This window comes from Haliaeetus leucocephalus, unplaced genomic scaffold (assembly GCF_000737465.1).
Source record: "Haliaeetus leucocephalus isolate CR32 unplaced genomic scaffold, Haliaeetus_leucocephalus-4.0 Scaffold556, whole genome shotgun sequence".
NCBI classification, from domain to species: domain Eukaryota; kingdom Metazoa; phylum Chordata; class Aves; order Accipitriformes; family Accipitridae; genus Haliaeetus; species Haliaeetus leucocephalus.
Genome location: NW_010972992.1, coordinates 5394980 through 5421504, shown reverse-complemented (window position 1 = coordinate 5421504; position 26525 = coordinate 5394980). Strand labels below are relative to the sequence as shown.

Sequence of the window (26525 nt, the reverse complement as noted above, 5' to 3'; positions counted from 1 at the left end):
TAACAAGGACCTCCCTCACCCTTTGGATGGGGGAGAGGGGTGGAGAACAGAGCATCACTTATCCTCTCTTTAATTAGAGTAACTAGAAAGTAAAACCTTTCTGCAATTCTCCAAAGCTTTTGCAAGGGTGAGCGTTGAGGGCACTGCAGAACTGCCTCATGTATTAGGACTCCGCTCCCTTTATACATTGTTAAAGATTAATTTTGTGGGTTATGATTCCAGCTAACGAAACACAGCTGGAGGTTGAGTCAATAACCCTCTATTCCCCAGACACATTCAGCTACCCACCCAGCCGTTCCTGCGTCAGTCCAGCCCTCGGTCACTCAGCACTTCACCCTCCTAGGGTCTTTTGACACCATTAATTGCTTTCCTTGCCTCTCAAAGTATTGTCTGGGTGGGGGGTTGCTTTGTTTTTAAAAATCACAGACAGGCATATTTCCTTTCCCCGGGAAAAATCAGATGGGTACCAACAGACTATTTAAAGTTACCGATTACCCAAGCCTCGAGATGCAACTACAAGTAAAAAAAAACCAACAACTTGGGAACAGAGGTAGGTTACCTGAGCGGAGAAGCCTGGAAGCCCAATCATTCTGTCATGAAAGCAAAGGACCATCAGAAAGATGGAAAACAAAACAGTGGTGATATTTCTTTCCTTCCAGAGAGCAGGAGAAAATTCCGCTCTGTGTGGCTAAGCAAGGTCAGTAGAGTTACAAAATAAAATCTTGCTCCCCCCCCCCCCCATCCAACCCCCTCATAGCTCTCCCCTGGAGCCGTGTTCCCTCAGCCAAGAATACCAAAAACCGAACTGTTGCATAAGAGCCCTGGGAGAGCTTGCAGATGGAATGACCGGCGGAGAGCACAGGACTTGGGGGAGAGACAGGAAGGGAGGGTTAGGAAAGGTTTCCTGCCCTGGGAGCTACTGCAACAAGGTCAAAACAGCTGAACGCCCTAGTGTGACATTCAAAGTCAGCCAGAAAAGGAAAGATTCCTCACAGAGAGAGTCCCTGGTGAGCATTTAATTGATCCCAGCAATGGAAAGGCCTCTGCTATGAGCTGCAAGGCAAAAAGCTCCATGGAAAAAAAAATGCACATGAAAGCAAAACTTTTGCCAGTCCACGTGAACCGCCAGCCAAACTGTGGACATCTGATCCCGTTGGGAATTGACCCAAGAAGATGAGCAGGTGCAGTCCCTACAGACACCACTTCTTCAGCATCCAAATCAGTACCAGAAAAAAAGCACAGAACTGCAAGGAGTTTGCACACTGATAAAAATATCAAAGCTGTTTGCAAGATGATTCACGTGCCTGTGATTCAACTCTCAAAAACCAATTTCTATTGGATAAAAAAAAAAAAAAAACCCTGCAGAAGCAACAGCACATGCATTCTTTCTGTATATGTAGATCTGGGAAATACAGGGAGCAGACAGGGAATGCTGGGGGGAGGTAAAGAGGGGAGGTTTGTGCGCTGCCAATGCTGGGAGCTGAAGAATGCTAAATCTTTTCCATATGTGAAGGAAATCCTCAAGTCCAGACAGCATTTTCTCTCTCTTTTTATTGATAATAAAGATAGGGAAAAGGAAAGGGGGAGGTTCTGAGAGCCTGGAATATTTTTCTTTTACTTTTTCAAATAATAAACCTAGTCAAATGGCTTTAATTAGGGAAATCATACAGCAACGGAGCCCACACATCCCCCTGTAGGATAACTGACAGAGTTTGCATTTACCTTCAGCTGTGATTAGTGTAAACACCTAAGAAAGGGTCAGTTGCCTTCCAAGATAATCCTCCACTCTCCCCTGGGCCTTCATTAGGCGTTCGAGGCCAACGTGCTACCAGGCCGACTGTTTCGGTAGCAAATCCGGTATGGGCGCAGTTCTGCTGCCCTGCGCTTACCAGCTTCTCCGTCAAAACTGAGGTCACAGACAGAAGCAGCTGTCCAGCCTCTCATCTTACCTCCTGCTCCAGCGTTCAGTAATGAACAAATGAATAAAACAACAGTCGGCAGCCTTCCGCTGCATCTATTTTTTCTGCCTCCCTGTCAGCTGCAGTCCAGCCCTTTAACCTGACCACTAATAGGTTTATTATTTATCATCTCTTTCCAGTGACACCGATGTTACGCTGGAAGTCATTCCAGCGCAGGAGGGATGGCCCAAAGTACAGAGGGAGCAGAAGGGAACAGACAGCAATGGTCAGGCAAAAAATTAAGGCAGTACAGACCACGAAGACTCTTCCAGGTTTGGGGGACTGTGTCACACTCTTCATCAGAGTCTCATCAAAGTGGTTTACAAGTTCTGGCAATGACTAGAGGCAAGCTGAGGAGGCAACTCGGCATAGCCAGACAGGTCTAAGAGCTGTCGTCAGGGGGACAACAGATTCTGGGAATAACTGTACCCCAGCAGGCTCTCTAGGTCTATGCTTGACAATTCCTCTTTAACAGTTTCGAGTTGCCATCAACTGCTTTATACAGAAGCTATCGATTCCAGTACAGACAGTCCAGGCCCATTTTTAGGGTATTTTATCTTTTGAGAAAGAGAGAGAGGGAAAGTATATCAAAGAAGAAAATTACTCTTAACCACAATTTCCCTGTGTGATCCTAGGCAACTCACTTGACCCCATTGCGCTCAGCCTCCCTGCTATAAAAAGCCATTAGTAACACTTTCTCTCCCTTGTACCTGTTTCTCTACATGTTGTATATTGTAAGCTCTTTGGAGCAGAGACATGTTGAGTCTGAGGCTATGCATAGAATCAGGGCTGTAGGTACCACTATAATTGGAGAAAATATGTATGTTTTAAACCAAAAGAAAGTTACACAGAAGGGAAGCTGCAGCTCTTCCCATCAATATTAACAACATTTTTTTCTGAAGCCCTAAAGAGACAGATGAACAAGATCTGTGAACAGAAAGGAACATTTCCCATTTATTACCTCTGAGTGAGTTATAAAGCCTAAAGGATAATTTCGTAATAGAGCGAGAGCTATGCTCTTCTGGAAAAGCCAACTGGAATTTCCAGTCTTTGAAGGAAGGTAACTCTAAAATAGGAAACCTATCAGTCCTTTGGAGCTACCTGTTTTCAAAAACTCTGGAAGAAGGCTGAAAAGTGGCCTAGTCTTTGTTTTCTATGTCTGTTCCACATCAAATAACTTTGTCCATTTCAGTCCGAGGTTGCAAAGAAGGAAGCAGAGATGTGAAGCCACGTCCTCAGGCAATGTAAGTCAGTATTAATGGAGTAAAAGTCAACTTACACCAGCTGAGGATGCGGTACACTGATGCTATCTCCTAAATAAAAGCAAAACTTACATATTTTTCTCTTTTTTCTTTCCTTTCCTGCTCCTCCTCTCTGGTGAAGAGACAAGGAGCAAAAGGGCACGGATGCTTTCAGACATTCTCCCTTCTTTTTGCGCACCTCACTGCTGTACCTTTTGAGTAACAGAAAGACAAGAGAACAAAATAACTGTCCGTCATTCCCCCCAGGTATTAATGTTTCACTCCAAAGTTTCATTATATTAGGTCCAAGAGAACACAGCCTTTCGCAGTGAGTCTGAAATATTTCATCAAGTGGAATTTGACTGGGGTTTATACTTTTATTCTGCTCTGGAGACACACACTTAAAGCATTTCTCTGAGATCCTTGAGATTTCTAAGTGTGGCTTAAAGCCTGCTCAGCCAAAAGGAGACAGACCCAGGCTTTGTTCAAGTCCTACAAGAATGAGGACCAGCCACTACAGGTTTTCACTGGGTAGAGTGCAATTTCTGCTTCAAGTTCTGTTTTGAGATTTTTTTTTTCTTTTTTGATAAGTCTTCACTGTCATAAAGAGCAACTTTCACAGAGATCAAACAGAAACAATAAGCAGTTCCTCCCAAAATGCATGTTGTTGCTGTAATAGAAACCAAAACAGGCTTCATCTAAACAGTTTGGTGTGTTTTACAAAGTTCAATATTACTATCTTCACTTAATGGACAGACAGACCTGGATTTGTTGAGAGTCAGTTCCTCCTTTTCTTCAGTTGTCCGTATGGAAGAAGATTTTGCTGCTGCTGTAGTTATTGAGAGCTACAGCTGGTTCTTTTGAAAAAATCAGGTCCAACACCATCCGAAAAGCTGGGCTTCCAAAATATTGAAGTGCCCCATAATCACTGATGACTTTGAAAATGCAAGCTCCTAGGGGCATCAGTGGAACTCGCAGACTGTCAGTCCCTAACCCCAGCCATAGTTTCCTCAAACACCCTGGTGTTAGACTGACCCAAGAAATGCCTCCTGTCCATCCCCACAGCTGGACCACTCTTGTCATGGGCAGAACGAGACGGAAACTAACCAGAGGGCAATTTTTCTCAGCTGTAAAAAAATTGATTTCCCAGCAGTTTCCCTCAAAACTGAAGCAACCAAACCGACGAGAGCAGAGAAACAGCAGCTGCTCCACACAGCGGAGGCTGAGTAACCAGAGCTCTGCATTACATCCTAGTATTCCCCAGGGAGGCTGGTGCCAAAAATCAGCCACATTTGCCTCCATGGTAGGACCACCCAGCAGCGCAGCACCAGCCTCCCTGCATGGTAGACATGTCTCTTCAAGAACCTTGAACTCAAATCTTCAGTTAACACCTGCACAGAGATTATTCAGGCTGGTAAAGACATAAAAAGATCCACATACTGTAGTGTTTCAAGTCTGATCCCAGCACTGAAGAGTAGATCCGAAAAATCTGAGGAGAGAGCTGCCACTCACTGAGTGAGCAACAGCCAGGTCTGCCCACAAAGCTTCCTCAGAATGACTCAACCCTCTCGACAGCCAAGCAAACTTTGAAAATCCAAAGCAAACAAGAAAATTACAAATATTAATTAAGGCATTGCTTCCCCTTTTGAAAAAAAAAAAAAAAAAAATGCCTGGTGTTTAAGTACCCGTCATACTCTTTAAACTATAAATACCAAAACAAAACAGAGAAAGGTGCAGTTCATTCACAGATGTGGCATGACTGGCAGCGTTCGTCTGAAGAGCATGTAGTCTGCAGTGCCACTCAAGGCTTTGAAAGGACCCTTTTTCACAAATCAAAAGCTCTGACACCTGCTGCATGCACAAGAGTGAAGCCATAGCCTCCCTGGAGCCCCTTCCCTATCACAGAGAGCCAAAAGCAAGTGAAATCTGAGCCAATAAGCCTGTCATCTGCTACACTGATACTGCCATTATGCAATACTTTTCATTTGGAAAGCACAACGTGTTTTATAAGCTTTTGTTATTTAAGGGCTTTTGACACATTTGGGAGGCCGGTGAGGAGCAGTAGGTCCATTTCACAGAGCTGCAAAGCGTGAAGAAGATATGTAAGCCGATGAACTAAGTCACACAGAGAGGCCGCTGCAGAGCCGAAGGGACAATATATTCACATCCAGTGTGGAAAAGAAGCTCTGCAGACCCTTTTCAACTATCACAGGAACTGGACTACAGTATCATAGCAATGCCTTCTAGTGCTATGGTCATAAATGCGTCTTTCAAGTAAAAAACAGCTGAAGATGTCCCTCTCTCTCCCTCCCAATCTCATTGCCTCTGTATGTGCACAGACACACAGCCTCCACTTAGGGAAGCACAAGGATCTGGTTCAAATAATTGGAAGAGACTGACTGAGAAATTGATCCTTAGCTTTTTTAACTTGACCAGTGTCAACATGCACCCGTGACAAAGAGCTGTCCAGGCACAGAGTACCCGTCACTAGACTTTGATGACATTGTTCAGAAACAATCAGTTCTGCACTAAGGCTGCAAATGGCATTTACCACTGACGTGAGCCACACAGAACCTCCTTAAAGTCCTTTTGGGGTGATTATCTGATTTTACTCCACACACATAGCCTGCACAATGGAAATGACTTGCCCAAGATTCGCTGGGTAGATGACAAAATGAGGGAGAACTGAGAAGGGTTGTGTGTCTGTCACTACTCTGCTCCTACTGCTTCCAGCCATACCACGGGGCTCCACTTCTCAGTTTGTCAACCCCTTCAAGAGAGCACCTTCCTCGCCATCACGCACTGTATGGTGGCACTGTTACCTCTTTCCGCCACCTTCTGCGATATAAAAACAAGAAAAAGACCATTTTCACTAGTACCTTTCCTTCAACTGGCTGCACAGCTAAAGGTACCCTTTTCTGTAGTTTTATTCATTTTCTTAAGCCTCGTCTCCCTCCCACAGCCCTCCCACCCCCAAACCACCACAGACTACCTATGAAAACCGCTGCTTCCATTTCCACTTCATGATTTGCCTGCCACACCTGGGGGATTTCCCAGCAAATTGTATTACTTTATTTGGTCAATTGGCCTACAAATTGATTTTCCTGTACAAATAATGAACATTTATGGTTATTTTCCCCATAGACTGCTTTATTTTCCATGTAACAAAGACTGATTTCCTGCAGTTTTTGAGACCCGAGCATATGATCTGCAGTTACTGTGACCCCTGGCTGATGGATGGCAAGGACTCAAAGCACAACAGGAGGGTTTGGGGTTTTTTTTTTTCCCCTTATGCTCTAACAGTACTACAGACAGAGATGACAGCTGGAAGCAAACACTGGTACCAAAGCAAGCAATTCTACAGCATGTTTACTATGGGAATAAATTGTATTGTTTTAAAAGAGATTCAGTCCTGGGCCACAAGGCCAAGCAAAAGCAGATGAAGTAATCAGGGGGACAGAGGGCAGAGCAGAGCGTCCCAGGCAGGAATGGCAGGAGGCTGTGAGCCACCACAGGTGCCTTCTCTGTCCGCTGGCACGCTCAGGCGCCCAAAGCATTTGAAACGGCAGCCCCTGCTCATTGCAATCTTTGGGGACACGCTGCAAGGACTTTCTTTAATCTTAATTACGTTATTGCGGAGCGAAAGGGAGGAGGAGTCAGGGAAGAAGGCTTTCTAGAAAACCAACTGGGAGCGAGGCGGCCTGGCATGATTTGTGGGCAGGGACTAGAAGTGTTGTTCTGCACTTGTCTCCCCAGAGATGGAGAGACAGAGCAATAGCTCCACAATACATTTCATTTCCGCTAATGAGAAAACGACTTTTGAGACAGAGCCTCAAGCAAGTTTTGAAGGTCACTCCCGCAGGTGTGGAAATGAATTGGACTAGATCAGGGTCCAAACGTAAGTTATTCTACTTAGACCACAATGGATTATTTGTGTGCATGGGGGGTTAATAGCCTCAGGGCTGTGATGTGTGTGTATGTTTAATTTAATAGATCTTGACGGCTGAGGCTGCTAGGGACAAAGGCCTCTCAGCCTTAGCACTGTGGAGAAGGAAAGATGGGGAGGCTTCTTAGGTGAATCTGAGAGCGAGGGTGGACACAGAAGAGAAAGTCAATTATCTGGAATAAGTCCCGACTGCCTGCAATTCCCCATCCCCAGTCCTCTAGGGGTGGGTTTGGCCCATGAAGTCTGACTTCAAATCCAATAAAAAATTAACTGATTTTGAACAACTGCTAGACATGCCTCCTTAGAGTTTTAATACGTGCTCTTCAGCTGCAGCACAGAGTGGAATTAATGAAAGGAAAGCGAGTCTGAGAGTATCAGGCATGAGGCTAAAAGCATGCCAAACTCCTGCTTAGCTTCTTTGACTCGGGGGAATCCCTCCCTTGTTCTTGGCACTGCTAAGGACTGACGTGCCCTCAGTCCATCAAAACGCTGCGTGGCTGAGAGCACCAGAAAGAGGTATGTCATGACTGAGGATGACACTCATCCCTAACATAAGCTGGTCAGGGCAAGGATGCGTCTCCCACAACCTACTGGTATAGGGTGCAGATGTTTCACTCCCTGGTGCACTTTTATGGGCTTCACGGTAACTGCTATATGGCAGTCACCAGAACACATTTGAACGTCCACCTCAACAGGGAAGTCAGTGCTACAAGATCAAGTTGCTGTCATACCCCACTCCTGCTCAGAAACCAGATGACATGTGCTGATTAACTGTGCCAGGAGAGAGGGAACCTAATCCAGAGACAGTACAGCGAACTTCCTAGCTCCGGTGCTTCGTATAAAAAAATGGGGTGTCCGACAGATGACTCGCTGTGGGCGTCGCAACAGCTCTGACAAGGACAACAAAAAGGAGCCGATTATCAGCTTCGCAAGGTGCAGTCCCTGGAATCACAATGTGAAACCCATCCCTCTCACTCAACAGACACGATGCACAAACATTAAAGTCCAACTCTGGCGTATCAGTAACAGCACTTCGCAATTGTCCATAGCCTTTCACTTCAAGGCCTGGAGTTTTTGCAAAAAGGCCACGCAGTTCTTGCTACGAAGTACTTTTGTATCATCTTCTGGGCAAGTGAGACCAAGGGAAAGTATGGTGGGACAACTCGCTCATCGTCACACAGTAAAATGGTGGAGGATTCAAGACTGGAACAAGAACGGTCCTGTCTCCAAATCTGGTGCTCCCACCACTCAGTAACCAGTGCACCCCTGAAAAAGAAACCTAGCGAGATCTACTTGTGAGTAACTGAAGGAAGATCTGATGCTGCTGCCTGCAGTCTGTAAAGAACTGTGTGTAACACGCTACGCCTGTATCTTTATCCTGAGCTCACGCAGTCTACATGACTGCCTCATCGATGTGTTCTGCAAGCACTGGAGGTAGTGCTCATCATTCGCTGTGACTGTGCAGCACCTAGAACCACATGTTCCACTTAGACTGTGTATACTAACAAAACCAAAGGATAAACCAAAACTCCTCACAGAAATACGCAACTAGTTGGCTCAGCACATTAGGAGCAACACGAGATCATACTGCATGATTTACAATACAGCTGTACATGTAAATATAACACTGGGAAATAAACGACCAACAAATACAGTGGCTTTCCAATGAGTACTGAATGGAAGTAGGGAGTGTTGGGAGTTGTCTGTTTTGAAGATAAACACAAAGAGAATATAAAAAAAACCCAACACCCAAGAGAGGTAAATAATTCATCAAAAGAATAAAAAAAGAAGAAGCTGGAAGGAAAAAAAAAAAAAAAAAAAGAAGTACCAAAGGAAAGAGTTTTCTGAGCAGGTGGAAAAAACTTCATCTCTCATGGAAGTGAAAAGCAGAAGCAAAATTAATTGGGATAAAACTGGGGGAAGGTGGGGGAGGCGGGGCATGTTTTCATGTTTTTAAAGGTGAAACGTTTTGTCTGGAAACTGGTATCTCCCTTCTTAGGCTTTTAAGCATTTCCCTGAGGGGGAAACAAAGTCTGCCGCTAAGCTGCTGACAGAGACAGCGTGGTCTTACGTGGCTTCCAGCAACACTTCAACCTTGGACAGAGACTTCAAGACAGTCGCACGAAGAAACAAACCTGCTCGCACATGCAACACTTATTCTGAAGTAAGTCTAGTAGTTTTTCTTTCACCCAAAGCCACCAAATCATCAAGCAATCTAATGTACATAAAGCCGTGTTAACATAACTTGCCCACAACTATTTGTAAGTCTTGGAGGTTTTCTTCAGTTTTTTAAACAAAGAACTTGCTCCAGAAAAGGGTCTATATTTGGAAGCTTGCTGATGGCAACTTTTGCAATTGACGTTCACTGCTTTAAAACACTGCGCATCTGTAAAAATCTAAAATGAAAACCACACGGGTTTTAGTGCATACACTTTTGCTTTCTCTTGCATGAGTGTATCACCCCAGGCTGTGGCTCCTTCCCATCACGTGAATGATGCTGAGCCGTGCTTGGAAAGTACCTGGATGGGATACTACTGTACCTATACTCGGCCTTCTGAAGGAGGGGAAATTTGTGACTCAATAGGTGGCACTCTTCCTTCTTGAATAAATCGACTTGGGTATACTTTGCCGTCAGAGGTGCTGGAGAGCAAATTTAAGGTCCCAACTTATTATTGGTGATTTTCTGGGCCTGTTAAAACAAAAATCCCAGCCAAATACAAGCTTTACCAATTACACTCTGCCAATCCTAATTCCCCCCCTGCAGCTCCAAGAAGACACAGACTTCTCTGCGGTCGCATGATCCTCTTGTGCACTGTTAAGCAGCTCTGTTTTACCCGGCAAGCATCTGCATTTGAGCAGTCCGTGAAAGTGAAAGTGAAATCCCACCCCAGGCACGTTTCCATCTCATCTTCCTCCTCCAGAAAGCACCAGTTCCAGTTAACAGCTTTGGTCTTTCCTGCAGACACCCAGGCATACGCTTTCAAAGCGTTGCAAGAAATGGTGCATACGCCTCCTCAGAAGGAAGCCGGGCTGCTCCGGAGAAAACCTGCTTGAGGACTCCTGTCTGCAGTTCAAGGGTAAGTCTTTCCACAGGAGTTTCTCCTCTCATTAGCCAAATTGAGAAGAAAGACATTATGTTTTGTGCCCCAGAGCGACAGAGGGCTTGTTTTCTAAACCTCTTTAGAGGCCCTCCATAGGGAATTAGTCACGGAGGTGAGTAATATCTACGACTTGAGAAAGCCTAGGAGAGTGAGTAGTCACTTGACAGGTTAACAGGAGCATGGAGCAGCTGCTATATTTAGGTGCCATTAGCACGCACATGTCTTCACACATTTCTACAGGCACACCTGTGTTCCAGTATGTCCAGAAGGCATGGGAAGGGAGCAGTTAAAAGCTGTACCTTTCCCACATTTCCCAGGGAGGGGGGTAAGAAATGAGGGGATTCTCTTCTCCCTGTCTTACCCCCACCCAAGTTTAGAGCCATTTAAATCCTGCAAGCAGACCTGACTTTTGCTCTTCATGATCACCACCTCCAGAGGCAGATAGGGTCAATTCCATCCTAGTCAGAAGAACAAGACAAAGATACAGACCGTATCTCGCTCCAGGTCTTCTGCCTGTGTGGACCTTGCCCCAGAGAGCAGCTTAGGTAATGCAAAAAACTGGAAAGTTCAGCCACTGGTTTTCAATTGCTTCCGATTTGCTGAATCTTAAAATATTTTCAGTGAAGGACTGGACCCACCCTTCTGGACTGAACTTACAGTTCCTGCTAACAGGCTTGCTTTCCCTGATTATTTCCCAGAGACTTTTGGAGCCCATGCACCAGTGAGGATCAACAGACCAAAGGATGAGAAACAGTGACCTAGCCTGTCACAGGGACTCTTCGAAGCTGAGCTCCGAAGAGAGTGCTGAGCAACAGCTGGGGCAGTGGCTAACCCCCAGATCCGAAACATACCTCTGCTGATCTACCGCTCCTGTGTTCTCACCACCTTAACGGATCAGGAAGGACATAGCGAGGTCAGGGACCTTGGGACGTCATTGCATGCCAGCTTCATAGCGCTGCAGTGGTACTGACTATGTCCCGCAATGGCATGACACAGTGCACAATGACATTAGCTGGCCCTGCTGCACTTACTTCAGAAGGCAGAGATGTGTCAAGCATTCATTCACGCTCCCCTCCTCTTTCCCCTCAGTGCCCCTCTCCCACCCATTCCTAAAGCCAACTGAAAACCATCTCCCCTGCACCCTACAAGGTCCCTGTGCTTTCAGCTGTGTAAAAAGAGAAGCAAACCAAGCGGCAGCCACCACCCCCAGCTGCCTGGCTGCCTTGCCTGGGGGCCTTACATCTCCCCTCAAGCAGCCCCAGGATTCAGCCAGCCTTAGATGAGTCACCTTGCCCGTCTGGGTCTCTCCCAGGGTAGCGTGTGGGGGTGGAAGGGTTGGGGCTCATTGCAGGAATTTCCGCACAACCCTTTCCTAACCGCACCCCACTACAAGCAGCCAGCGAAGAAGGAGATAGCAAACCGCAACACTCACGGAGGAAAGGGAGAGAAACGAGAGGGGCAGAGATGAAGGGAAGAGAAAACGAGCGGGGATACAGGGGCCCGGTTGCGGTCTATCTGCTGTGCTGGGATGGTACTGGTACGGGGATCCCTAACGCAAACACAGCTCAGCAACAGTCTTGCCAGGGTAAGCCCCTACATAAGGAGGGGAATGCAGTCTCTTTCAGATGGATTTAAACTATTTCTTTGGACTTCCCTCACTCCAGCTCGAAACAAAAGCAGAATACAAATGTCAAAGTACAGCACAACATCACTTGAACTCCACAATGTAGTCTCTGCACAGGCAAAACCAAACCAAAACCAAAAGCCACCGCAAACACAAATTCTGATGGATACGTGGCGAAACAGCTAAAATAAGAGTTAATAAAGTCAGGGCCAAAATCTTACACCCGTTGGTTCTGGAGACGCAAGATCAGGTCTGAGAGACAGCTCCTGAGAACTAAACGCCCTATTAAAATAAATAGGTATCAGATGGACAAATGCCTCCAGACATTTCAAAAGGCTCAGATGAATCTCCCTCTGCACTGTATTCAGGCAGGTGAGCCATTCCCAAACAGAAAAAGGTAAGAGTAAAGCAATACCAGGCACTCCAACAGGCAGAGGTCTGGGTTTGTTTAGATACTGCGTGCCAGCCGGAACTCTAGAAAAATCCCCTCTGAAATCACATTTAAAGTTGGGAGAGCAAAAGAAAGGCAAGGAGTAGTATTTAAAAATACAAGTTAAATGAATAATAATCCTGGATTCTTTAGCAAAGACTGCAAAGGTGGAATTTCGGTGGAAAGAAATTCTGACCCCTTGGGAGGCCACTCATTGTTCACTGATTCCTGCAGCCTCCGGAGATGTTATTTACTGAGCCCAGGAGGTCAGCTGGAAGAAGGATAAGGGGAAGGAGATTAGAAGAGCTCCACCTCCCCTGGAGGAGGGATACCGCACAAGAGTGCCTTATTTTCAGGCAGATCTGTTGTGCTGGCATCACTGTTGCTGCCTTTCTGACCTTGGAACAACTAGAGAAGCAGCGAGTATGGTTTTTAAATCAGGAACATGTAGCGTGAGCTCCTGCGCTGTTGCCTCTCACCTGTTATCTCCTCCTCAGAGTCGCCATCTAATTTTTATTCCCTCACCTATCAATCTGCAGTCAGAGCACAGCTTACTTTTTCTTGAAAATAAAGTTGCTGTCTTCTCTGCAAGGAAGCAAAGCACAAGAAGACCAAAAAGTTTGCTAACTGCTCTGTCCTGTCCAATGGGCTGCTGTTCTTTCATTTGCAGGGAAAATAGCATACAGGTGGCTGGGAAACATGACAAGGAGGTACAAGGTAGCTCTCCTGTTTGATACGCATCCTTGGATTCTCCAGGACCTGCACTAAACTCTGTGTCTTCTGGCTCATCTCCAGCTGACCTCGTCCAGTCAAACACAGAATGCCCTCTAATTCTGGCTGAAAGTCAAATGCCTCATTACTTTTCCGAAGATGTCTCCCAGTATTCTATAAATTGTATCCCACCTCTCTCGCCCACTAGCTCATCTACTGGGTTTCTTTCTTCAGTGTTGCCAGACGTGGGCTTTTTTCAGCCCCTTTTACACAGGTACACACCCTCCTTATCACTGTAGCTACCAACATACAGAGAGAAAGAGAGAGAGACCATTTAAGTATCTTTATCACTGCAGCACTTACTCCTGTCTAGATCATTATTATGTATTCTTTGGCTGCAACAACAACTAGGAGTCCCCAAACAGAACTCCATGGTGCTAGGTGCTGTAGGAACAGAACAAAGGACCAAACCTGACCCCAACATCTCTGCTGTTTAAGTAAAGACAACACTTGTAAAAATATTCGACAGCTGCTTAACCTTGTATTTCCCTGGCATTCTCCCTTCTTGCTAATTTTATTGCAAATGCAACAGTGGATATTTCATAGGGTGAAACAATTTCTTCTGAAGCCTGCTTGCAACTGCTTTGTTATTTCCTGCCGGATTTTAGCCAGCGTTTCTGGTACCACAAAGAGATACATATGTATTTTTTAAACTAATTACTCAGAACAGCCATGTCACCTCATACAACAGAAAGGGGCTACACTTGACCTTTCGTCGACAGGAAGGGAGCTCACGCTGCACTTTGCAGCAGCAGCTCTCTGCAGCCTTTTAAGAGGTAATTCAGCAGTAACAAGGGAAAGAGAATTATCTCAAATACATTTCAGGCTGCTTTGGTCAAGAGTGCTTCACCCAAGTTGGGTAAATGCTCTCACTGTGCCTCTTGGCCTCCACCTGTAAGAACCTGACGTTTTGCATATGCAAAACTTTGAAAAGGGCTACAAACTCCTATGGGGTACTTGGGCCAGATGTGCCAAAAAATAATAACCAATGTAATGTTGTTTCTATAATTCTACTGATCACTATGGTCTGGGGGGAAAGGGGGATGGGCTGGGTAGAGAGGGCAGGAGAAATCAGGAGCCAACGTATTTTTTGTACCAAGCTATCCCTGCCTCGAAAGTCCACGGCAGTCTTAACAATCCTTTGCTGACAGTAAGGCTGAAACTGGGGAAAGCTGAGACACGCTAATGCACATTCTCTTCCAAACCTTGCGGGTATCCTGCTGGGAGTTAACGCAGCATTAACTCCCACACCCTCCCCTTCATGGCTTTTAGTACGCAGCAAGAAGAAGGAAAGGTCTCTTTAGGGCTGCCTGTAAGAAGTGCCACTACAGCAGCTCACAAAGAGGGAGAGAGCTCTGTAAGCAAAGGTTTTGGGCCGTATCGGTTCCTGAACCTCCGCCTCGTTTCCTCCAGGTCTAGATGTTTTGCCTAGGCTGCCTGACCCCTCACCTTTTCCCCTCCTTCTTCTTCCCAGGCAAACTTGGGTACAATTCTCTGCACTCTGTTAACCCAGGAAGGCTTCACTTAGCGGCATCATACGGTTTCAGCTGAGGCTCTTGAGGTTTTTTTCTCACCCAATCTTCCATCTGGAATGACTAGCCCACAGGGTGGGTATGCCATTTATTTGCCCAAGGTCACGCAGCCGGCTAGGACTAGGTCCCCCCCCGCCATGCAACCGAGGTCCATTCCTCTCGCTACTAGGGCAAAGAGTTTCACTAGCCACAGCTTCTTCCTCAATCTACCAGTGATTTTTTTAGTGGCATCTTGCGACACGCTCAAATCACCACTCTGCAAAGGGTCTTCTTATCCTGCGGCCCTGGCAACCACATCAGCGTGTAAAGCCAAATCCTACTGAAATCTCTAGACTCAGTGCCAAAAAATGGCTGAGAGTGAGAACAAGCTGCCCAGAGTACCTCATCCCTCGGATGGTCTGCACTGCACTCCCTTTTGTGTCTAGGCATAAACCTGGTTTGCAAAATCTCCAGGATAGGGGCTGTGTAACTCAGTGATGCTGTTTGTATAGCACCTATGACAGCAAGACTGCAATCCACGTTAAGGATTCTCAAAGCTCTCCTCCTATAACATGAACTTGCAGTTCATGTACCTGCAAGCACATTATCGTAAGGCTCAGCTCCCCGTCCTCCCCATGTTTTATCCTGGAATTAGACTGAACAGGTTTATGGTGCTGGAAGAGACCTGGTTAGGAAAAGGAGGGAGTGATGAGTTCAAGAGCGAGGGATAATCTAGATGGGCCAGAAAGGCAGTTTTGAATTTCTGACTGTATTTTTAATTAATTGCACGGCACTTAAGAGCCGATGACAGGTGTTCTATAAATCTAAAATAATTAAATAAAATAAGCATAAGCTAAATAACAGTTTTGTATGTGCCATGCATATTTAAATATTCAAATCATGAGTGTGATATTAATAAAATATATCAAAGTTCACATTGATATAAACCAGATTTATTGTGCTATATATAGTACAGCTGGACCTTATAGCATCACAGAGGTGGCAAAAGCATAAAAATCTAATCTGTTTGTAGGCAAGCAGCCATATTCATGTTTGATGGGTTCACATGGACAGCCACAAAATACTGAAAGCCTAGCTTTATTTCCTCATTTTCAAAGATCTGTAATGAGCAACCATTGCTGGCCTTCTGCATATGACATCCACAGATCCTTCTCTCCACACCTGATATGACTGGTGTGTAACACACTGCACATGTGTGCTTTGCATTTTGATGACGAACTCTTCTGGGGCAGCCTTCATCCCAGCACAGCACACTCCAGCCCACTTCTCACACATTCACTGATAAACCATTTAAGCGTTCAGCCAGCCCTAAGCTGCTCTAATTCATGCCAGAGAACAAAAATGCTCTCAACTACCATGAAAGAGCCCTATAAAAGAAAGTATCTTCCTTCGCCACCTTCTCCTTCCCATTGAGCTCTGCACCGAGTGCCGCTCAGGTAAATCCCATGGATGTGATTTCATTCCAAATAAACAAGTTGTTCCAATTATGCAAATTCCAAACTCCAGGAGAGATGAGGGCATCAGTGAAAGAAGAAAAGCGGAAGCCACTTACGTCTACCTCAGTATCTACAGCCAAAGCCAGTCCGGTGACACTGTCAGGAGCCTCAGTGACTGCGAAACAGGGGCTGAACTCCATTTCCAGCTCCTTTCCTGGCTGATTACAAGGGGTCATCTCCTCTCCCCATGCCCCACTTCTCCCTCATCTCTTCCATTTTTAAAACAGGGGTTTTCATATTGAGGGAAAATAATGCAGCAGCTAATATTGGTCATTTCCTTTTTTTGGCAGTAATAACGCAGCCCTCCTTCAAAAGCACAGCCTAGCTAACGTTATATTACAAAAGCAGCCAAAAAAGCCCCAAGAAACACACAGATAAATGCCAGCATGTTTCAGAGTACTCTGTGGAGCAGACTGACTGATGTCACACATCTTTTTCAGCTCTAATTACCAGGCTTCTCTGATCAAGGTAGAATTATTTGCTGATCAAGGATATTATTGATTCTAGCTCGTTGCCCTACTGGGATCAGTCTGAATGACACAGTAGACCCCGACAGATTAAATACTGTCAGAACATTCCAGGGAAGCTCTGAGGAAAGATTCTCTTCCTGTTACTGCCTTAGCATATGTCAAGTTTCACAGCTCATAGGATATCAAGATGTTTCATGCCAGCCAAGGCTAACAGCACAGCATCTTAGTGCAAGCCAATGTTGGGGATGGTTCTCTGTACGGATGAATACAAGGCTTGTGAAGAGGGAGGTGGACGACGGGGTTATTTCCTGACTCTAGTAAGCGGTGAAGTTGAGACTTCCAGATATGCCGCATCTCCACCTCTCCTCTTGCACATATAACCCTATACTGACACCTTTCCAAGATCATTTAAAGCAAACGTCGAAGGAAGGCGGATTCCATTGTTTAAGGAGTTGCAAGCTTTGACAGAACGCACCGTGCTCACTTCTTTAGAGAATTCAAATATCACCTTGCTTCGTAATCTGGTGGCCAGACAGGAAGACTTGACCGGAAGATCAGGAGAAAACAAAAGCAGCCAGACAAGGAGCATAAGCTAGAATAGCATCTAGGTGGGGAAAAAAGGCTTGGCTTTCATGAGAAAGCCACAGAGGTTGTTTTTTTGAAGCCCAACGCATCTATTCATTACCCGAACCCGCAAGCTGTAAACACTCAGTCTGGCAAGCAGCGTATACCACATTGAGAAGATGAAGAGAAAGCATCGTTCTCTTCACAGAAGCCTAATGCACCACCAGCTGATCCACATGCCAGGTTTCCGATTAAACCAACACTGAACAACAGGAGGTAAAAAGGCAGAAATCCCACTGGAGACATAAAGCACATACTAAGGAGTAACAGACTTTAAGACAGTTGGACACTTCATCAGCGTAATATGCGGTAAAGGGCCTTTGTAGTGGTGAAGGCCCGTCCTTCCCCACCCATTATAAAGATCTTAATCTTAAATAATTGCACGTGTAATTTTAATAATTCCTTCATTCATTGGAGAACTCCAAACTGGTTTGTAAACACTGGCTTATTAAGGACAGGAGGTAATAATGGTTTCAGTCCATTATTAGATGGGAATGGTAGAACTGTCAGAAACGCTAAAAAAGTAAGAATGTTCAGTAAATATTTCGTTTCTGCACTGGGAGAAAAAGCTACCTCTAACATGGTATGAAAATGAAACACTTTTCATTCCAGCAGTGAATTAGGAGGTTTCCAAACAGAAACTTCTAAAGTTATACAGTTTTAAACCAGCAGATTTAGATAACTTGCTCTCAGAGAGTTTCCCAGAGCTCTTTAGACACTTTACTCAGATTTTTAATGAGCCTCAGAACAATGAGGAAATACAAGGTAAATGGTAAAACAGAGCACTGTGCTTGTATTTTAAAAAGCATAAGCACAAGCAGAATAATCCAAGTAGTTTTATAACACCCAGGAGAAATAATGAAATAGAGGAAACTGGACAAGTAATAATAAATTAAAGGAGGGTGATATAATTTATGCAAATTAAAGCTTGTTAATGGAAAAGATGTTAAATACATCTTTTTTGCTGAGACAATAGTGCTAGTGTAATGTGCTTAGATTTCTGCAAGTTATTTGATCGTGCACCACACAACTTTTTGAATGAGAAATTAAGAGCATTACAAGTCAATGTGGCACAAATTACATTGATTAAAAGGTGATTAAAAGACCTCAGAGTATAAGCATGTAACCAATTCTCCCTAATATTTTTATCGATGACCTGGAAGAAAACAAAGAGTCATCGCTGATGGTTAAGACGGAGAATGTGCGAGCTAATGGCAAGTAAGGAAATCCCAGGGTCATGGACACGAAATAGCGTGGGCTAGTCGGTGAAGCTGGCATTTTGAAAGCAGGGAATATTAACCCAGGAAAAAGTGACTCTGAAAAGGGTGCGAGAGTCAGGGTGGGAATCAGGTAAAGAGGTTCATCCTGGGCAATGCCCTAGCCTTATCAATAACGTGGACATACAAAGCTGTTAGGAGACCAAGTGGCAGGAATGTGACACTGAACAAATTCAAATTAGCAATATCATCATCATTTCCTAAAAAGTGAGAGTAGTTACCCACTGAAACAATTTACTAGGGTCAATGCAGGACAGGACCAGGACACTTAATCAAGATTGGATGCTTTCCTTAAAAAGAAAAGTACAAAGATAAGCCACCATAAACAGGAACTAGTTTGGGGAAGTTCTTTTGCTTATTATAGTGCAAGAACTTAAGTCTTGATGGTAACAGTGGTCTCTTGCCCTTTTAACCCATAAATCTAAATATTTCCATTTCCATATGCAACACCAGAGGTGCTCTCCCCAGCCTGTATATGGGGAAGCTGAATCACGGAAAGGTTAGTGCTTATGTTTCCAAAGGCCACGCAAGGGTACAAAATGCTGCAGAGATTCCTGATGTGAAAGGGGATAAAAGGCACGTGGGCCCTGAGAAAGTATGTTTCTGGGTAAGCCAAGTTCAACAACCCAAATAAGAAGCTGCATTTGAAAACAAAGGTTGGAGAAAGCGATGTGGGTTACCCTCAGCAGGGAAAAGGGCAGAAGCCCACACACCTGACTGCCAGCCCACAGCATTCACTACTCTACTCCACTAGTGAACAGAGCCAGGATATGCAGGATGATTATCATCAAGTGCAGCTTCATAGAATTACTTTTACCGAACTTATTTCTGAGAAATCCATCACAGCAAGGTGAGACTTGAAAAAACCAGATCCACATTGCTGATGCGAACAGGTGCAGATCCACAGACTTCCAGCCCTGAATTACCAGCTCATTAATTTCAAGCCAAAAATGTTTTAAGGAATCACATTGTTAATTTGGGGATTAAAAAAACCCAGACAAAATGTACTAACATTTTTATTTGGAATTAAAAGCATCCTTATAAGGAGCACGCAGGCTGCCATTCTCATTCTGGATGGGCTGCTGCTCGACTACTTTGAGACCCCATACTGTCCACTATGCCTGCAAAAACATCAGCTGTGGTGTTTGGAGCTGCACCTGAAGGACAGCACCGCCACCAAAAATATAAATAAATCAGCCCTCTGCTCTGAAAGAGCCAATTTAGCCTGATAACAAGCAAAACTGCTTGAGGGCCAGAACACACCAAATTTTTCATGCTCTGCTAGGTGTCCTCTGATGCACACTAAATTTTGATGCAAGCCATGCCAGTCTAAAGATGAAAAAGAACAGAGTTAAACTCATGTAAATCTAGACTGATTGTGATCAAAGTCCAATCCTGCATTCACACTGCCATGCTTATTTCAACCTGCATTTACTTTAGATCAGAAGATGATATTATCAATCCTATTGCAGCTAAGCAGGAACATGCCAGGCATGGATGAGGTCCCAACAGTTTTAGGCATTGAACACATAAGGAACAAAAAACTACCCAGCCGTTCACAATATACAACTTATTTTCTGTCTTTTTTTTTTTTTTCAACTGACCCTAAAACACTGTAATACTTAAGACTGATGGCGCACAATTTTTAAGTAACACTACTATTGTAAACTCTAGTTCACTGAACCATCACTGAAGAATCTTGTAGTGCCTTCCTTTGTAAGTGTACTTTACGGTTAAGTGGGTGAATCACAAGGGGGAAATAAAAGAGGAATTGATATCATAGTCCCCTCTGGGGAAAAAAAAAAAAAAAAAGGTATGTTTGTGTGGTTCACCCCATGTCACAGAAAAAGAGATCTCAAGAATCACAGCTGTGACGAATGGTGGGAAAAGTTATTGATCTAAAAGAATTCATTTTTACTATAAGGGCTGGTACTTTTACTTATTTCATAAAGGTCTGGCATCAAATCACTGTGAATTTCAGGATTATCTAATTCTATCTAATCTCATTCAATCACTGATGCTCCAGACTGTAGCAGAAAGGAATGCTTGCCCTTTCCCGTCTTCAGGGGCTATCTCCGGTTACCCTAGCAACACAGCAAAAGCAGCTTCAACAGAGCTGAGTACCAGCTATCACATTCATCTCCAGATAAAAAGAAAGGATGGGGTTACAAGGGAGTTTTTGCAATTTGATGGGTAGAGATAGGCAGAACAGCAGCTACCATTGGAGTGGAATCTACTCATAACTCTGAATTAGCAAGGCCCCAGAGACTTGGTGATAAATACAAGCTCCTAGGGGTAAGACACTCATAGACAGCAAACTAAGTCTGGTAAAGTGGTCTGCTTACTCTCAAAAGGAAAAAGTTTTATACTAAGAAGCTGCGGTGATTAAGAGGCCAAAGTTAACTGAAGCTGTTTAAAATCCCAGAGCTGCTTTTTAAATTATCTGAAACAATCATACCTCCCAGCACTAAACTGGAAATCAACTACAAGCAAACACACTACTTTGTTGCAGTGTCTTCATTATTCAGAAGATATATCTTCTAGGCCAAAAGGCTTCTATTACCAAAAGGTCTCAAGTTTTCCTGCTTCTTAATTCTCTGGAAACCATTCAAAAAAGTTCTACCTTCCTAATTGATTAGCACAATGCAAGAAATAATGAGTACTGCCCATCATCTTACATCTTAAGACAGAAGATGCTGTTACTTTCAGAATGTTGATTAAACCTTACTACGAAGACTTTTTTTTTTTCCATTTTACAATGTGATAAGACAAAAGGCCACATCAAGGCACAGGGTTTTTTAATATGAGTGAGCATCAGTGCAGAACTCACTCACAGGCAACTGCCTTCAATTTGCACTGAGGCACAACAAGGCCTCTTGCTCCACGGCACTGCCCCTACATCACTTCCAAAGAGCTGAGCTCTGGATGCGTGCCGCTAAACACAGCAACTTTAGCCAAATACACGGGACATGTCTACCAGCAAAAGCTGCTGCAGCAGCACACATGCAGATGAAGAACACCTTCCTCTGGCAAGCGCCCCACTGAAAAAAGCAAGGCTGTTTGTATGAGCCCATAATCTAACGTCACAGTACGGCAGCCGTGGGGACGACCGCCTTCGCTGACGTCTGTACGCATTCCACCAAGGTGAGACTCCCTCCAACGACCTGGCTTGTTGGCGAACGCTGGTGCAAGTTTCCTTCTAGCTGAAGATATGAAAGATTAAAAAAGCCTATTTTGCATACCGACTGAAGCTATCTTGACGTCTTAAAATGAGGGATTTGATGTGCAGGATTTTTTTTGTACAGGTAATCAAAGAACAGAGCAAATTTGGGCTTGACGGTATTCCCAGATTCTGTGGCTTTATATGCATGTGCAAAATAAAGTGAAATCAGTAAAAGCTAAAAGTCCCACATTGACTAGAGGTAAAATAAATGAGCGAGAACCTTTCTTTCCATGCTTGGGAATTCCCTCCATCCATCCCTCCTTGTCCTCAGACATGTCACAAGAAAATCCTATATCAGATTATATTTATGACCCAGGGGAATGTGTAATTTCCTCTCTGTTCTCCCTGGTTTTGTTAAAATAACAGAGCCAAAAATAAAAAAAAAGGAAATGCATAGCTCCAACAGTGGAGGTGGTACATACAGGAGATTTACCTTCACACAACAGCAGTATGAGAGTAAAGCAGAGGTGCTAAAGATGTTCTCGTTTTATTTACGAAACTGCACATGATCCCTGCAACAGTAAATAACTCTTCAGGAGATGTCTTTCATTGCCCTCAATTGGAAAACACAACCTGGGGACACAGAGCCCTATAATGAGTTTTTCACTGACATCTACCAGAAGTGAGGAACGTGGGCACCTCTAAACAGAAAAAAGCCCTGAAATGGTGAGAATGGTGATTCTTCAGCTGTTGAGCAAAAGAAGATGATGCATTTCAATATAAGAAGGAAGAAGGGCGAGAAGAGGACATAGATGTCAAACAGGAATCTGTTGTGTAGCAAGACGTTTTCTAGATAAAGGAAATTGTGCATAAGAGAAACAGAGTAAGACAACGCAGAAGGAAAAAAAAAAAAACAAAAAGAAGAAACCCAAACAAAAGACCACAAAAACAAACAAACAAACAAACAAAGATAGAAAAAGGAAAAAAAATATAGACAAAACAAAGTGATTTTGCAAGCATAAAATTGTGACTGAGCGTTTCTTCATTAAAAACAGAGCGGATCTCTTTTCCAAAGTCTAGAGCCAGCAGGAAACTGCTTCTCTGTTCTCCCTGTCCCATAACTAAACCAGAACAAGCGATCTGAAGAGTGCATCATCTCTGCAAACTTGAACTAGCTGATAGTTTTAAACCTCAGGAAAAGAAAAATGACAAAGTTTATGAGAGAGTTAATTCTGATCCTTTAGTCACCTCTGCCATTTAGATCCCATGTTCACTAAAGGCATTTGCCACCAGCTCCAAATTAGCACTGATCCCTTTGAATAAGGCCAGCAAGTTTGGACATAGACCACTGCAAATTAAAACCAGGTGTCCGTGCCCTGAAGCAGTAGAGACAGCCTTAAGCAGTTTAATGACATCTCTAAATAATTTTGACAGCAAAATTACTTATCTTATGTCACCTTTACACTGCCCTTGACACACCGCTAACAAGATGATGTTGCTTTCCCTGCTTCTATATATTTATTTATCTATCTTTCTTCCCATGCTTAACTTTCTTTTCCTCAGACCAGTAGATTTTCTAGACCTGATGGAGTACAGTACAATTCACCGGGCAAGCAGTGCTAGCTGCAAAGCCCATCCTGCATCTGCTGACTTAGCATGTAAAACTTACTCCCACAGGGGCTGAGGGCTCGGAAACTGCCTCTTCCCACAACTGAGCCCACCAGAGGACACAACGCCACAGTACCAGAAACGACACTGTCTTGGCTCTTCCAGGGAATCGACACCACGCAGAAGTCTGCGGGACAAGGAAAGCCCCTCTGCAGCCTTTATGGAGTCCCAGCAGGAGGAAATACGCTCACTCCAAGCAGAACCCCTCATACGTGCCAACCTCGGCGTAAATATTCTTTCACCCTCTTTCAGGGAGGGTTAGCTTGGCCCGTTATTCACAAACACTAAACTGAACTCGCAGATGGATCTCCCTCTGTCCTTCCATCATGCAAGACCTTTCGCATTCAGTTTCTCATCATTGCTCACTGGAACAGCAGAGATCTTCACTACAGCTCTCGCACTACAGCAAACCTCCCCCATTTGGAACTCCTTAAAACCCACTGTAAGATAAAATTATTTTCCTAAGCCGTAGCTGCTTATTCATCTCTGCTGTTCACTCACAAGTCTGCAATCCAATTAATATTTTCCTTTCCAGAGGGTATGTAATAATCCACAAAATTAAATCCTTCAGTATTGTGCTGGCACTCTTAGTGCCATTGATCTGGATTTGTTCTGCCTCTGCGTAAAATAATAGTAATTTTATTGGTGTAACACCCATCTTCCAAATCTCTGACAGTGGACATCACCAGGCAATTGCAGTGTGCCCCGTTCATGAGCTGAGTTTGAGGACCATTAGGAATAACTTCCAGTGCAGAATACATTCAGGAGCACCTCTCACACCCACACTGATTCCCATTTCAAGCTGGCAGTTTTCCCCTCTGAAGTGCTGTATGATCCAACAGCCATTGATTTTAGGGACCCTTCTGCTGAGAGAAGGAGACAGACATGTTCCCACTGCCCTCAGATTAGAAACCCTTGCAAGCTGACGCTGTGGACTCCAACTCTGCACCTCTCCCCAGTACTGGATGGGATGCCCAAGTCTCTTGCCCCATTTAAGAGCACAACGTACCTTATCTTCAGTTTCTCTATAAAGGTGGCGTCTGACAGATTTTGAATAAACTTTTGTTAAGCATTGAACTTTAACTCACAAGTCTGCAGTGCAACACACACACTCTAAAAATCACCTGAGTGAAGTCCGCTAAAAAATAAAACCGAGCAAAAAACCCACAAAGAAACAAAAAAACCCCAACCAACTCAGAAAACTCCAACAAATGCTAACCTAAACTAAAATGTGCTGGATTAAAAGCAACAATCCAAATCAGCATGAAACCACAAATAAAAATCAACAGACTGTGCCAAAGACCTTGGGGGGATAAAAAGGTTTATAAGTCTGCTTTACAGAGGGGCTTTTTCCACATTCATAAGGCAGTCCCCAGAGACACGAAGGCAAAGTTATGAAAACAGTCCCCTTCACATAAACCCCAAGATTCTCCAGCTCCAATCCTTAAGTCCACAGCAGCTCAGAAAGGAACCTAAATCTAATCTATTCAGTTAGAAGTAAAATTTCAGACTTAATCCTGCCTCTACAGGCAGCCAACTCAATTTTCCAGCAGGCAAAGTCCTCTTCTCATAGGAAAGTGCTCTTAGAAGACTCATGTCCCATGTGGGAGACTCCCCGTTTTGGGCCAGCCTCTGAATTTGGATCCCACAACACAGGGATCTACTCAGTAGCCCAGGGATCTCCCTTTCCCCCACCACGTGCAGCTCTGATTCCTGGCTTTCCAGGCAAACTTCAGAGCAGCCCGGTGGCCAGGAGGGCATCACTGGGGAAGGGCAATGAATGCAGCTGCAGCCAGAACCCACACAAAGCCACAATTTGGGGGAGATGCAGAGCTGCTTTCCACCCCTGCACCTCTGAAACAGGGAGACAGGAGAATGCTCAGAAATCTTAGGGCTAAATAACAGAGACTCCGCTGATTACTGGCATTCTGTTTTCTAAGTAAGCAGATAGTTACTTTTTCCGTCCTTGACAAGGTCTTGGACTAATGCCTTAACCTCAGGGGCATCAAAAGAAAACAACAGCAATGACGATGAAAAGCAAAAAGAAGCAAATAAAAAGAATCACATATAAATCAAATCAGGAGCAAAACACAGCCCCGGTAAGCAAATGAATTACTACTGTCATTGACCAAGTTATGCACAATCACCACGTGTCTTGATGTGCGACGAAGGAGATGGGGTAAAACCCAAAGAATTCTAACGTGCTTTTTTTTGTTGTTTTGTTTGAATACGGCCATATCATGATAGCTTTTTGAAAGCTCGCCTTTCCTTCTTTACCTGTGACCCAAACGCCATACTCCAACATGGGCTACCTTTCAAACAGACACCTGGTCCAAGAAAAGAGGGGGAGCAGCCAATGTCCGGTCCTAATGCACTTTCAGAGGCAGCACGACTAGTATGAAAAACACAGTATGGGTCACGCTCTGTCTGATAAGGCAAACAATCAAAGCGTACCTATCCTAAGAAATGCCCTTCCTCCATTATACTGGATATGTGATGCTGGACTTTGCAAATCAAAGATACTTCGGTTTAGCAATAAAGATTTTAGTGCTGTTCTCAAGACCATGAGGTTTCCCCCTCCCGCTGGCTAAAAAGACCACTGCCGGTGAGCACACTTTCAAGACCAGCCCCGGCTGCGGGTTTGAAAGTGGAGATGGAGAGAGCGCGTGAGTGGTATTTGGAGCACAGAGGGAAGTTTGACAGGGACAGAGGGAACCCTGTAGTGAATGGGTTTCACCAGACTAGACCGGAATCCATCCGGGGCTCCAAACGAGATGAACTGTGTCTGCCCAGAACTGACAAGTACGAACATGGGAGAAGACCCCTGTTCACATCTGACAACTCACTTGGTGACCGCTTGGCATCCTGTGCCTCCAAAAAATGGAAGGGACTGAGACCTGTGGCATTTCTCCCCTCCAGCTGTGAAAAACCTCGGGTGCAAAGGCTAGCGTACAAAGACAATGGGACAGGAAAATCGGAGGCAGTGTCACTCTCCAGAAGGGCACGGGGTAGGGTGAGCACCCAGTGCCCCACTCCCCACCTCCGCAGAGCTGGGGAGCCCAGCAGCCAGCACCCCACCATGCAGGCACCCCTTCCCCGCCAAAACCTGCCCCATACTAACTGCCCCCCCGCCCTGGGAAGGACGACTCTGCCCTTCCAGCCCCCCAAAGCGGCACAGAAAATGCCCTCCCCGGCCCCAGAGGGAGCCTCCTGCACCCCCCCCC

At 44.7% G+C, this 26525-nt stretch overlaps 1 protein-coding gene across 1 annotated transcript in view; it reads right to left on the bottom strand.

The window, feature by feature from the left end:
• The window catches only part of SAMD11 (sterile alpha motif domain containing 11), a 120935-nt gene that overhangs the window by 91659 nt on the left and 2751 nt on the right, over window positions 1-26525 (bottom strand). The gene's annotated exons all lie outside the window — the stretch shown is intronic.